The sequence below is a fragment of the Hylaeus anthracinus genome, unplaced genomic scaffold (genome assembly GCF_026225885.1).
Source record: "Hylaeus anthracinus isolate JK02 unplaced genomic scaffold, UHH_iyHylAnth1.0_haploid 12001, whole genome shotgun sequence".
Taxonomy (NCBI): Eukaryota; Metazoa; Arthropoda; class Insecta; order Hymenoptera; family Colletidae; genus Hylaeus; species Hylaeus anthracinus.
The window spans coordinates 15,738,293-15,752,061 of NW_026534348.1; the positions used below are offsets into that span (position 1 = coordinate 15,738,293).

At 45.7% G+C, this 13,769-nt stretch overlaps 1 protein-coding gene across 2 annotated transcripts in view; it reads left to right on the plus strand.

Annotated features, from left to right (window-relative positions):
* The window catches only part of LOC128890556 (latrophilin Cirl-like), a 446,697-nt gene that overhangs the window by 85,899 nt on the left and 347,029 nt on the right, over window positions 1–13,769 (plus strand). Inside the window, exon 3 of one of the 2 annotated variants that reach the window (XM_054149140.1) lies at window positions 4,189–4,237. The gene's annotated coding sequence lies outside the window, so the exon portion shown is untranslated. Of the gene's footprint in view, window positions 1–4,188; window positions 4,238–9,285; window positions 10,385–13,769 lie in introns of those variants that run through there. The other variant, XM_054149141.1, reaches the window with a different exon arrangement.

Consider the following 13,769-nt stretch of genomic DNA (forward strand, 5'->3'; position numbering starts at 1 on the left):
CTGTGAAAAAAAAATTGCTTTCACTTTGAATACTGCAAACAGATCCAATATTATGATGAAATATTTTTCACCACGCTTGACCAGGTCAGTGGAGATCAAAGCATTAAAAGTATCAATGGTTTAGTTACCATTAAAGTTAATCTTTACCATTTTGGTCCATATATTTCCACGTTGCAGGTGATCGTGAAAATTGAATTCCGTTTCTGTAGTTATTCGTCGATCGAATAATGATCAATATCTCGAGACGAAACCGACAAAATATGTAACTTACAGACACAATGGTGGTCCCAGCCTGGCGACAGTGTACGAGGTTGTCTGTCGAACCACAAACAACGTGAACGTATTCATGCTCGAGCGGCACTTGATCGTTTTTAGCGTGAAACGTGACGGCATAATCGATACGTCGTCTGGCGGAATGTATCGCGGCGCGCTCCGAATGGATGCTCTTCTGCAGGAAGCATCCTGTACGACCACTTACGCTAATAAATACCCTGGTTCGATGGTATTCCGGCGTAATAATTGCGTGTAATTGCACGTCGTATAGAATCTAACAGGATAATTTACTGGATTCATTATTTTTGCTGTCCTTCGACGTGGCAGGCGCGTCGTTCGTTCGCCAAATTTTTAATTGCAAATACGGCAACGATAATTAAGGATAAGAAGTACAGAGAGCGATATCTGATACGTATCGGGTCATTTATATGTACTTTTGTTTACGTAAATTATATTCCAGGAAAATGTACACGCGTGAATGAAACACTATATTGATCACCCGCGAGAGCAGTCAACTTCTTGAACGAGTTCTTCCCGTCGCTGGGTTAATGCGTCGATACCTCTTTAATGGAAAGCAGTCTGTTTACTCTGAAGAACTTGGCGAGTGTCGATTTTAAATGATAAAAACATGGAACACGCACGGAATGCGTATATTAATCGTTCATAGACTGGTCATCTTCTTGCGTGATTCCTTCTTATGCTTGATTAATGGATCGATGCAGCTTTTATGGAAACTAGTCTACTAAAGCGTAGACACCTTCTTGCGTTTCCTCATGAGATCGCTCACAACCTACGCAACTTATGCAACCAAGAAACAATTTCTTCTCTTCAAAGCGTGATGTAAAATTCACGCCATTTATACGATTCTCTAATTAAATCGTCCGCCAAATCGATCCAATCACCTTTGGTGTAAGTAAAAATTCATTTTGCAGGCATGGACGGGCGAACTCGACAAAACCAGTGGGAAACTTGCGGTAATAATACGTTTAGAGCGTGATAAAAAGCGTGAGGCGTCTCTGGTAACTTTCCCTGGAAAAGATCCGAAGAAAACACGGTTAAAAGTCCGCGCCAAGGGAGCGAGGTGGTCGGATGGTGCGCGACCGTGTCTGGAAAAAAAAACACGACATTAGGGAGCCTTGGTAATTCCACGGCTTCGTGTCCCAGGGTACCATCGAACCCCGTTATAAATGCGTTACGTCGTGTTAGTCAGGGATCCATTTATGAAAAAAGTCGGGCGTCGCGCGACCCGACGATAATTACAGCGTGTCTTTGGGATTAAATATCTCGGCCGCGCTTGTAATTTGCGCATCGTTAATATGCGGCCCCGAATTAATTTATGACCGCGAATTACAGAAAACGGTGTGTTCCGTCGAATTAATGAACGTGCGCTCGGCGCATTGTGCCGACGTCATTAGCGTTTGGAATGAGTACAGAAAATGTATTTTTAACTAAATCCTGGAGAACACGATGACGAGCACATGGGGAAAAAAGGGAGTATGAGAGAGATGTAAACCTGGACGCGTGGTACATCCTGAACTGTGATCGGTTGTACCACCTCGGATCCATGATTAGGAGTTCTGCTACTATCTTTCTTCTTGGCGCGAGAAGCTCTGTTGCAGTGAACAGGACTGCAGATTTAATTCGTTCGCATGACTTTATCGTCAAATTTTTGTAAATTGAAAAGATTGCATAATGAGGAAAGAAAAGTGCTTGTGTCTCAAAATATGATTGAAGATCCCATATATGGAACGATTGATTATTTTCCTTCGTCCTCTCGTGGCTAATGGGTCCATAAAAAAAATTTACCATATCATCGTCCATACCGAAACAATTTTTAGGTCGATCGAATTCACCTCCAAGATATACAACTTTTCGCTGTGAAATAAGACCGAAGAAAAAGAGCGGAGAAAGCGCACCTTTATCGAAACTATAAGCGTTCCTCGAGACGATTCCGGCGTGTGTAATTTCACACCCAAATCGCGGAAGTTATGGCAAATAGGACTCGCGATACAGGGCCATAAATGGGATCGTCCGGGTGGATCGCGCCGGGGTATTTTCTTCGTGGGCCGATCTGACGAAAAACAAACAGTTAGAGCTAGGTGGTCCCTCATTAAGTTGGCACCACTCCTCGGCTCAGGCTCCGTTCCCTTTCGATTCGAGTCGATCTCGGATGCCCCGTGGGGAGGGTCTCCGAAAGGGCCGTTGGTCCCTCGGGTCCATTATATCGGTGTACGTGTGCCCCGATCGACACGCGTGTGGATGCGTGTCTCCCCTTCGACCGTTGCGTCCACTGCGACGTCGAGTGAGACGTTACCTACGCAAAATGAATGCATTCGATACGTGTCACAATTGCTACCGTAGGGGTACGCCTGCTAGCCCCCCCAGGCTGCCAGCGTCGCCACGTGGACCATAGACCAACTCGAGTAATGAGTGGGCGACTACAAAAAAGGGAGGTATTTGGCTCTGATTTTGAACTGAAACAGGGCCTGAAAACTTAATTCGTACGAAAATTGCAATAGTGTAGGGTGTAACAACATGTTTCATCAAGAAAATTCAACTGTTCAATTCGCACTTTATTCGTAAATGTTCGATGGGTATTCGATGTATATAGAGTGTCACGCGGTAATTCCATGATTGTATCGCTATCCCAGCGCTATGTCGAGCGAGACGTTACCTATGTAAAATGAATGCTATTCGATACGTGTCACAATTGCTGCGCCTGTTAGCTGGGAGCTGGCAATATTGCCACGTGGACGCTAGACCAGTGCGCACGTGTTCGTATCGTTTGTACGAGACCTCTGTGCATGTGTCCCGTGGTCAACGGAGCGGCAAGCCGATTCCACGGCATTAATCACTGATTTATGTAAAATGTTATTCCGCCGGATGAGGGACGAATGAATAAACGAGCATCCTCGAAGGTGCACAGGGAGCTCGCTGCGCACGTATCGATTTAATTGGGGAAAGCGGAAGGTGGTCTCGAGACTGGGCTCTGGTCGATCGCAAAAATTTGAATTTCCAACATAATTTCAGAGGTTGCAAAAGCAATCTCGAAATCGTATACAATCTTTCAAGCAATTGCATCCACCTCTTCCACCCTTCCATTTTTTTCATTTCACATTCTTAGGCTGTCTCAATTCATATTACACTGAATCGAAAATCTGAGAATTCATTCTTTGAAAACGATTTCCATTTCTGGCTCATCTGTGACGTTTCAAACGTCGAGATCCGCAACGAGAGGTTGCATATCGGATGCAGGACGATCTTCCATCGGGGCACGTCGGGCTGAACGATATTCGTGGAACTCGTCGAGTCGAAAGCGATCGCGTTACCGTAAGGAAAACGCCCGATAATGGGATTACACATAGAGAATGGATTAGTGAAATCCCTCGAATGCAAAACCTTACGATAATCTGGTACAACGTTCCCCGTATCTTGGACAGCGATGACCATACACAGCCCGGCGTTGCCCTCGTCGAGGATATAGCTGGTTATCGGTACGGCTCGACCCGGTTCTCAAACACGAAAATCTACCGGGACTAAACGGGTCGACCGGCAGTTTTCTTTCTTCCACCTGTTGTACGACAACCGTGCATCGGCATCGCAAGAGATCGCGAACGCGTGTACCATGAAGGAATTATCCTTCCAACGGTGCTCAGGTAATGTGAGCAGTTAACGCAAATGGGACGGTATACCACCGGTCCGAGGCGGGATTATAATGAAATAAATACTACGATTAAAGGGAACGCGTTTAAATTAACCGTCGCTATTGCCCGTGTACCGAACGAGTTTTAAGATTCGATCTCCACGTAGCCGGTCGCTCTCGCACACTCGCGGATACGCGACCGCGACTCGTATAAATAGTCCGCGGCCTCTTGCCTGATACAGCGTTAATGACCAGGTCGTTTTCTGTTACAGACACACGTCAGTGACTCGGGACGAGCAGCGCTGCCCCTGGAAAAATAGCGTGAGTACCTCTGCATGTGTTGCCTACAGCGATCGGACGATATTTAATCGGTATTGGCTTTCAGCCACCGGTGCCTACACGTATTTCAATTAAACTTTAATTGAAATTTACAAAGACGCTTAAGTCGAGGGCCTCGGTTGGTCGCGTCCAGATACCCTTGAGATTAGTCGAAATTTATTCGACGTTTCTACGACGTTCCTAATTGAAAATGTTCAGTGACATTCTCGATTTTTATAGCAATTCCTTGTGTCAAAACAAAAACAAATTTGCACTCGGATGATTTAGTCGATATCTGTATCGTTAGATCCTATCGTCGATTATCCTCTCAATTCTCGCCGTGTCATCGCGTGGCCCGTTTCTAAACGCTAGGATGGGAGCACTTCTGGGCGCTCGTGTAACCCACACCGACCTCTTCGATCGTCCCGTGCGTGCAGCGAGACAAAGAAAATTCTTTCCCACGCGCAGGTGCCGGTTTATGGTGCATTCGGTACGGTCGGGGTGGTTACGAAAACACGCTGTAAATGAAGTTATTCCGCCACGGGTTAATAACGCTGGGAGCCTGAAAAGATTGTAGAATTTCGGTGGAAGCGTGCGGATGCACGAACTTCTTCGACAGACCGAATGGGAGTATCTTCTGGGCGGGGATGGGCAACGTTGATGGAGGATGGGTTTGAATAGCTCGATCAGGACTGTGCAAACGCAATATGCAGTTGCTCGAATAGTTGCATGCTGCTGGCAACCGTTAGGGAATCGTGTCTGTGAATAATTCCAAGTAATTGTTACTTTACACTCTTCTTCACACTCTTCGGAGTATAAAAACGAGGTTGGGAGGTGTCGCTGTTGGATTCTGCAGTGTCGACCGTTATCGATTGGTTATCGATTTTTTTAGTTGATCAACAACTTAGCTGTTGAACAACGTCTAATGTCTGTTTAAAAGCACAAGTTTCTGAACGTACAATAAAAGACAGAAAAGGCATGTAGCAATCATTTTTGCGTTCTACATAATCCCACAATGGCCAATGTCAATTTTACGTTTTATGAAAATTGATTATCTTTGAAGTGAAAATTCACTCGATCTACAATCGTCATATATTATGTGTAGCATTTTTTTTTTTTTTATTAAACCTACTCAAGACTGAAAGAATTACTCAAGGCCAGACGAAATTCAGCCACTATACAACTTCGTTTCGAATCATCCTGTACGTAGATCTTAATTCCCCAGGCCCAGATGTTCGTCTTGTCTCGTCGGTCAGGTGACGCAAGCCGAGAAACATATTAAATAGCCCGTGGTATCTACATCCGCGCCTCCACGAGTCTTGTACGCGTCCGCGCGTGAAACTTGGTAACTTTCCGGCTTTACGTGCTGTTGTTCTTTCATATCTAGTTACATCGTCAAATAAGGCGAACGCAGCTCGACACGCCATAGTCGTATCCGCTGTCATAAGTCGCGAAACGCAGACTAGACGCCGCGCGTCGAGACAAACGTGACAATTTCCAAAACGGTGTAGGTGATAATTATCACTCAAACATAATTATCGTTCAAACATGGTTGAATCTTGACTGAGAGTGATTGCATTGTTTATTGCCTGAAATTTAGGTTGTCCTCACTTTGGGAGTTCTAAATTTCTGTTCGTAAAAAAGGAATATACCGTGTGAAACATCACTGTTCTGGATGTGACTGCCATCTTGAATAAAATTGGATTTTTATGACTAAGTAAAAACGTTTTTGTACTCTACAAATAATTAAAGATTGAAATATTTCACGTTGAATAAATGAAAATATCAGTGGAACGTTACAGATAAATCGCTGTGTGTTGGTTTCATGGCTTATCTATTATTCCAATAAAAATGTCCACATCTGTAGTCCTAAATAATCTGAAATAAAAACATTCAGAATTTTCGAAATCTAACAGAAAATGGATTTTCTTAGAAAATATAGCAGAATGAAAAGGGGATTTTTAGTGAACCTTTACAGAAGCACATTCTTGAATCCCAATTTAGAATGTGTAAAAGTCGATTTTTCGAAAGTGCTGAACTGGAATACTTCCCCTGGAGGGGAATGCGAACTCGCCTCCACAATGGACCACCTACTCCCCCTCCAGCTCCAGGCTGCTCCTCGAATATTCCCGAAATCTCGTTTCAGGCAGCTGCGCTAATGCTATGGAACCGACTGTAACGCGGGATTGTCGTAGCTTCGTGAACTGTGAAGCGTGCGACGCGTTTAGAAACTTGCGAGTGTTGACGTTCCCGACGCGAGTAACATCGTACGAGGCCAACCAAGCGAATCATGTTTCACCAACCGGCGGGTTTCGGTCCCTGGAACTCGAAACTCGCCAATCGCGAGATGTCGACCGGTATGCGTGGTGTTCCTGCGTGCACTGATAACGTTCGCGGCTCGCATAATCGCGATTATGTAACCACTCCACGAATTCGAGGTTGCAGTTCTTCGTTGATCACGTTTGTTGAAATCAAATAGCTAATCCACGGATGGATGCCTTATCAGTCTATCGCAAACAACAGCCTTTATTCTTCTAATGTTTCTGTAAGTTGTTTTGGAGTTCAGAGCTGGTTTGCCTCGAGAAACACGTCCCACAAAGGTAGGTTTGCAATTTAGACTCGAGTCCTTGGGTTCCCAAACAAAATCTTCACGGTTGTCGAGTAGGGAGTGCGGAAAATCGTTGTTGCGCCACAATTCCGCAACTAACGTCGACCTGTCCCCAGATCAACCGTAAAACGTGCCAAGGAGCCGTGCGTTATTGGTATTCTTTGTTGCGCTCCGTAATCATTGGCGTGGATCATGTTTTGCTTACTCTTTACGTAAGTCTGAACATGACGGTATTGGCATTACACAATTGTCTACGAGACGTCTTGGAAACGGTTGGCTTTCTAACGCCCCCGGTTCGCGCCATTCATCGGGAAGATATTTACGGTAGTAAGGTGGGAACAAAAGGTAAACGTACGCAGAAATAGTTACAGGGCCGTATATTTCAATCCTGACTATGACTCCCTTGGGAATACTCTTAAGAATCGAAAAATGGACAAGCAATTGTAATAAAGAATCGATACATCAACTACTAAGTTGCCGCGAGATATTAAATTTCACTTTGTGTAATCAATAAGTGTCGTGAGCCACTCCTGACTCCGCGACACTTATCGACCATTCGCTCCAATCTCTCTCATCTCGTTCCTCGGACGAATGTTCGTCGTTCCATTGCAATCCAGGCTCTGCTAGGATCAGCTTTTAGTGTCGAGCTCGCAGACGCTAACAACACTTTATGAATTCGTTGGACGACATTAATCGAAGCGCTATCAGGCGACCGAAAGGTATCCGCGAACACTGCCGACGTGCCTCGACTCGACACATAACGGGGCTGGATTAAAGCGTCATCACCGGTCCGTGTCAGGGAACAACTGTGATCCTGTAAACGACCCTTTGGAGAATAAACTCCCTTCTAGTATTTATGGACTTTTGGGATTAGCAGGGAGAGAAAGGCGGGGGAAGGGACTGGCAGCCTCCGATGTCGAGAGCGTCTCTTTGTAAATTCGCTCTCTCGAAGCTGTACGAGGCGCGGAGGGAGGTGGCGAGGATCGTACATCCTCAAGGAAGATCGCGATCTACGGTTGTTTATGCGATACCTCGAGATAGGGGTGCTCTTTTGTCCGGGGGCGGTTTTCACCGTTCGCTGGAGATACGAATGAATAAGTTTCGGGGACGCGACGTATTTCACCTACAGGGCGTGTGTACACGCTCCGTTACGTGGCCAGCGTGGTTTCGCGAACGGCTTGCGAGGGCCTGCTTCCTCCTGCCCGGTTTAAGAGACTTAACCCGGATCAGAGGTCGGTGATAAGCGACAAAGAAACCGAAGGGATTCCCAGTAATCGAGGTAGGTTATTGTTTTAACACGTTTCTCGGGGAAATCAAGATGGGGATCGTTATAACGCGTCAGACCATCGTATTTGCAGAGATTTTGGGTAATTCTGGCTGTTTCGAGTAATAAATGCTATTCGTGTAGTTGAAATTACGTAATATTTTTATGAGAAGCATAATTTTCAAACAGGTGTACGCTTCAAATATTTCGTGACAATGGGAAAAAAAGAATAATATTATAACGAAAGAAATCATAATACTATTGATAGTAATAAAAACTTTCAATTACATTATATTCTACTAAATACAATATAAAATATTCATCACATTTTAAAAGTAATTCTTTCACATGTGAATTTTTAATATCAATAGTTGAGGTGAAAATGTAACGAGAAACAGATTCGTTTAACCACGTACTGAGACAAAAATATCATTTCCAGAAATGTATTTTACAAATGTAGATTACAATAGTTGATTTAATTTTTTGTACTCTTAAGGGCACCCAGGGACTTCTATCTGACCCAGACCCATCGTCGACATTTTTTCTAATAGTAATGACATATAATCATATAGATTCTTCGAAACAACTCCAATTCGTTACAAGGTGGATAGTTAAGGGACGCCATTGAAATATTTACCAGTTTCATTGCTAGCTCATCCAACGAATGCTTCGCCGGGGCCAACCGTTTAATTCAATCCCATTTTAATTTACTTACAAGAGATTGCTTCTCCAGATGCAAGCGACAGAGGTAACGGTAAAATAATTCAAGTGTTTACTCCGTTTTCCTCGACGCGGTGTAATTCCGCGGGCTTCGGTCCGCATCGAAAGTTTTCGCCATCGAGACACCGACGAATCGTTTAACGCGAAGATCGGGTTTCCGCCCTCCACAGCTCCGAACAGACCAGATCCATCCATCCACGGTAGCTCTCGCGCACCGTTGCACGAGCGTTCCCCAAATTCGCCGATAAGAAAGCCGGCAAAAGGCGGGAGGCGTCAAACATCGGTCTTCTCGAGTCATTAGAACACCCTCGGATCTTACCACCTAACGGTTCACCTTTCTCGGGGCTCGCGAAGATCTCTCCCTCGCACGCACACGCGGAGAAATGCCATGGCGAGCGAGCACGAGCATCGGAGCAAGAGAGAAACGAAACGAGACAAGATACCGCGAGAGAGCGCATCTCCTCCGGTCGCCGAGTGCCTCCACCTTGAGAGTTCAGGAACGGAGGGCAAGCAACGAGAGCGAGAGAACCTCCCGAACGGAACGCCAGCGGAGAACGCGAACGTTCCTCGTCGGAGGCAGCAATGAGGTGGGGGGGAGGGGGGGGGTACGTTCTGTCGGGTTCGCGAGCGCGAAGGAACCCGCTCGGTGGGGGCGAGCTGTGGCTAGAAGCGAGCTGGTTGCCGTGGATGGCGAGGTGATGGGGTGGATGACTAGGCGCGAGAGGGGAATCACCAGCTGCCAGGATGGTGGGGGATGTACGCTGGGCGTCGTTGGTGGGGGGCGACGCTCTCCTGTCCCCTTGGCTCGGTTAGTTTCTCCGTCGACGCCGCTGGAAGCGGATCGAGCGTGTTTCTCCTCCTCGTGGGCGATCTACGCGCGGCGACCTGGTAACGTTTCTGCTGGCTCCGTTATCTATCTCGGGACCAGGTGACTCTGCACGAGATCTCGGATGATCACCATGGCGACTCGAGACACGCGGCTCCGATAGCACCCCCGCGATCGCGATACGGGATTATAAATCGGAGCGGACCCGTGCCGAGCGGGCGATCGTCGTTTCGGAGTGCAAAGAAAGTTCCTCGTGGAAAAGCTGGTCATCGTGTTTTTTTGCTTGTGTACCAGGGTGGGGATAGTTTCTGGTGACTCGCCTCGTCTCGATTTTCGGAGTGTATCGTGATCCTCGGTCCCCCATCGCGGCAGTGAGACTCGTCGTGGAAGTGAGCAACGTTGATCGGTGAGGAATAATCGTACGCGATCCAAGTACCATCGAGTTTGCCTATCTGTTCGTCACGATTCGGAGCAGGGGAGCTTCAAAGGACCCGCACTCGAGCCGCGAAGGCTAGCCGTCGGACGCCAGGACAGCGACAGGTCCCGATCCCGCGGACCGGGGGATCGATAAGGATCGGTTCGCGCGATCTATCGTCGTCGCGTCTAGCTTGCTCCGATTGGATACCAACGGAACCAGAGTGCTTTTCTCAAGTGTCAGTGACAGTTCTTGTGTGTTTTCCGTTCAAGTTTCGTGCGATGTACCTCGACCACGCCGTCTTCGTCTTCCATCTTGTAAGTAGACCAATGCTATCCGAGGATTTGACCAGCATCGATCCGTCGAGGATTACCACGCGGGTTCCCGCGCTTTCCCGACCGGGAAATCCCTCGAACGGATCGAGAGGGAAAGAGGAGACGCTTGTGGCAGCGTGCTAGGGGTATCCTATCCAGGGAGCAAAGGTCACAAGAAGCGACGGCACACCAGTGACTTTGACACGTCTCCCGCGGGAAGACCTCGCGTTAGGTCTCGTTTCACAAGCCGATGCTCAAAGCCTTCGCACGGAGTGCCCTGAGTTTAAACCCCGCGATTACAAACGATGGTCTGTGTGCACACGTGACCCCGGAGAATCTATGCACGTACAGCGTCTGCCCTCGTGCGAGTAGCTCAGGGCACGGTCGGGCAGAGCTTGACCTCGAAAGGATACTCCGACTGCAACGAACGCCTTCCTAAGCGTATTTAAAGACCCACCAAGAGTGACGCGCCACGCCAAACGCTTTGAAGTACGAATTAAAGGTCTAATCGGTGGGATCGATTTCAATCGAGGAAGTGCTGTTGGCGTCGCCCGTCGGCCAGCGTGGATCGAGCCATTTTTAAAGGGTCTCGTCGAATGTAAGAATTTTGTATAGGTGACGAATCGGAGCAGATTGGAGAGATGGAAATAATAGTCATTTTACTGGTGGCGTGGTAGATTGGAGAACCATGTTCAATTCGTTTGCTTCGTGTGTGTCGTTCTTTTTAGTTTGTTTCCAAAGTGATTAGGCAGAATATGATTCGGAGCAAGTTTACTCCAAGTGTTATAGAGTGATGTTGGCCATGTTCGTGAGAAACAACTGACAAGCGAAACACAGTCATGATTGTTTATAAGTCTCTAATCTTGTCTCTTATCGAATCACGTGAAAACTGATCGATAACGTCCAGAAACTTTAAGCGAGTAAGCAATAGTGTCGTGGGAAACTTGTGATAAATACACTATCTAAATACGGTGCACACTAAATTGGAGTAGCGTAACTGGTAGTCGGTGCGTGTCATCCTCGACTTCTTACTTTCATTCCAAAGTGGTTTGTCAGGAAATTGTTAACAAATTCCGTGAAAGGTCTAATAAAATTGTTGATGCAAGGTAGCGCCGAGTGAAGTTTTCGTGATAGGAAAGCCATTAGGCATTATCTCGCGTGATACGAAATCCTGACCAATTCACGGTTCGCTTGACTCTAGAATCCCATCAAAGCTAAACGATCAAGTCCATCAGATTATAATTCCAACTGCAGCAACGCGTCGGGAAAATGACAATGCTCGAAAGTGGCCATTTTTGACGTTATTATCATCCTACATGTTCAGGAAACAGTAGTTACTCGACAAACGTGTGATTGTGAAAATTGTGATTATCGCACCTAAAGGCTGGAATATCGTAGCGACAACGGCTCGCCTAAGCGATACGTGTCATCCTAGACTTCTCCATTCCGTGGCTTGTTCCCGATGCGATCGATCAGGAAATTGCTCAGGTAGTCCGTGACAGGTCCAGCGAATCTATTGCTATAGAACAACATCATAGATGGATAGTAATAAATATTTGGTTGATGCATAAGTTTTCCGTGCGGTATTTTTCAGTGTTTTGTAGTAACTTTGGCCTGCTCCAGTATTTGTGAGATCTATTGAAAGAAACTTTACGCAAATCGTTCGAAAGAACATGTAGTACTCATCTTCAACCTTCGAACTTTATCCACGAACTCTTCGAGACGGATTATTACTTGGTCAGAATCAATTTCTCCGGTGCATTCGCGAGTATTTGGCTGGTATTTGCTTGAATCGAAGAATTTCAGCGGGTTTATTGAAGTAGCATGGTTGTTCAGAATGTCACTCATATCAGAATTGCTCGCTCGAAGCGTAGAAGCCACTTTTCGGTTGTTTCCTCTACGATAAAGTCTGCTCTTCAGCTTAGAGTGTTCGCTCGATTCGTAAAGGAGAGGATATCCTAAAAGTGTTCCATTTATCGTCTTGACGCCTCATAGTTTTGGTCTCGAAAAGGTTTTGCTATTATTCGGTTAGAAGAATAAAAAGATCAACAGAATGTTGCATTAAATTACACTTTCATTTTCGAGTGGAAATCAAATATAATTTTTGCTTCCGAAAAATAAAAGCTAAAGAATGTTATATAATACACAACCCAATGGCAACGTTCACTCGCTACATTTTTGCACGAAAAATAACCTGTCCGAGTTTATGTATCAACCCTATTCGTACGAAAGTAATTAACCGTGTTATTCATACAGAAACTTGTAGCGTTATACGAGTTCGTTTTGTATACTGGTGTATTCTCTCCTCTATGCACGTTTTTGGCTGTGTTGAATCGACGTACATGTGTTCCATAGCAATATTACTTTTCGGAAGAGCACCTAAAGCAGTTATTTCCCACCATTGCGCGCGGTGAAATTCTCAGCGAACGGAGCAGTTGTTGCTCCGCTATAGCAACAGCTTCACGATTTCTCCGTTTTGCTAGACCCTGCACAGACTTTCTGTACAATTTCCTAAACGAGCACTTCGGAAACAGACCGTCGTGCGAAGATGAGGATGACATACATTGGAGTGACTCGAATAAATGCTTTTAAAAGGCTATTAAACGTATAGTTGCACACTTTTTATCACAAATGAATTGAATAGCTATTGATTTCTGATTCTCGGGATACTCGTTACACGAGAATTTTTTTTCTCCCATAAGTAGCAAGAATCGCCATTTTGGAGCATTGTCCTCGGGGAGGATAAGTTACGAGCAGTAAGAAACTTGGAATGAAAGTTCCTCGGAATTCAGGTGACGCCAATGATCGAAGGCTTCCCGAGAGGAGCGCCGTATGATTCATTTATATCAACATTTGAGCGTTTAACGATTAGGCGACCTCGGTGCTCTCAGTGCTCTTGGCTAATCGCGGATATCGCGGTTTGACGAGCTTGTACGTGCCGTGATGTCCGTGTCAACAGATAACGTAAATCTCAAACGAAGATGAGCCAAACTTTATTCGAGTAATTAACGAATGCAAACATCGTGGAATTAAAGAAATATTGATGGGTGTGCTGCAATAAGGTGGCAGCTTCATTTTTGTATGGTTTTGTGGTTAGAACATAATCACGGATTTAAAACATTCCTTTTTTTTTTGTGGTGCAATAAGGAGGAAAGTTTGAAAAAATGGAGCTGTCTCCTTATTGATGCCCACCAGTCAATTGTGTAAAATAGATATAATCAAGCATACATGTTTAATTACTGTATGTTGTGTAAGCCATGAATACTTCGGAGCACTAAATTACTAGGAAACGACATAGAAAGTGGCAGATGCGTCGTTTGATGATTTTTGTGTCCGTTCCGTCGATTAAGTCGGCTCGTGTTTGTGCTCGTTTACACGTACGCTCGAC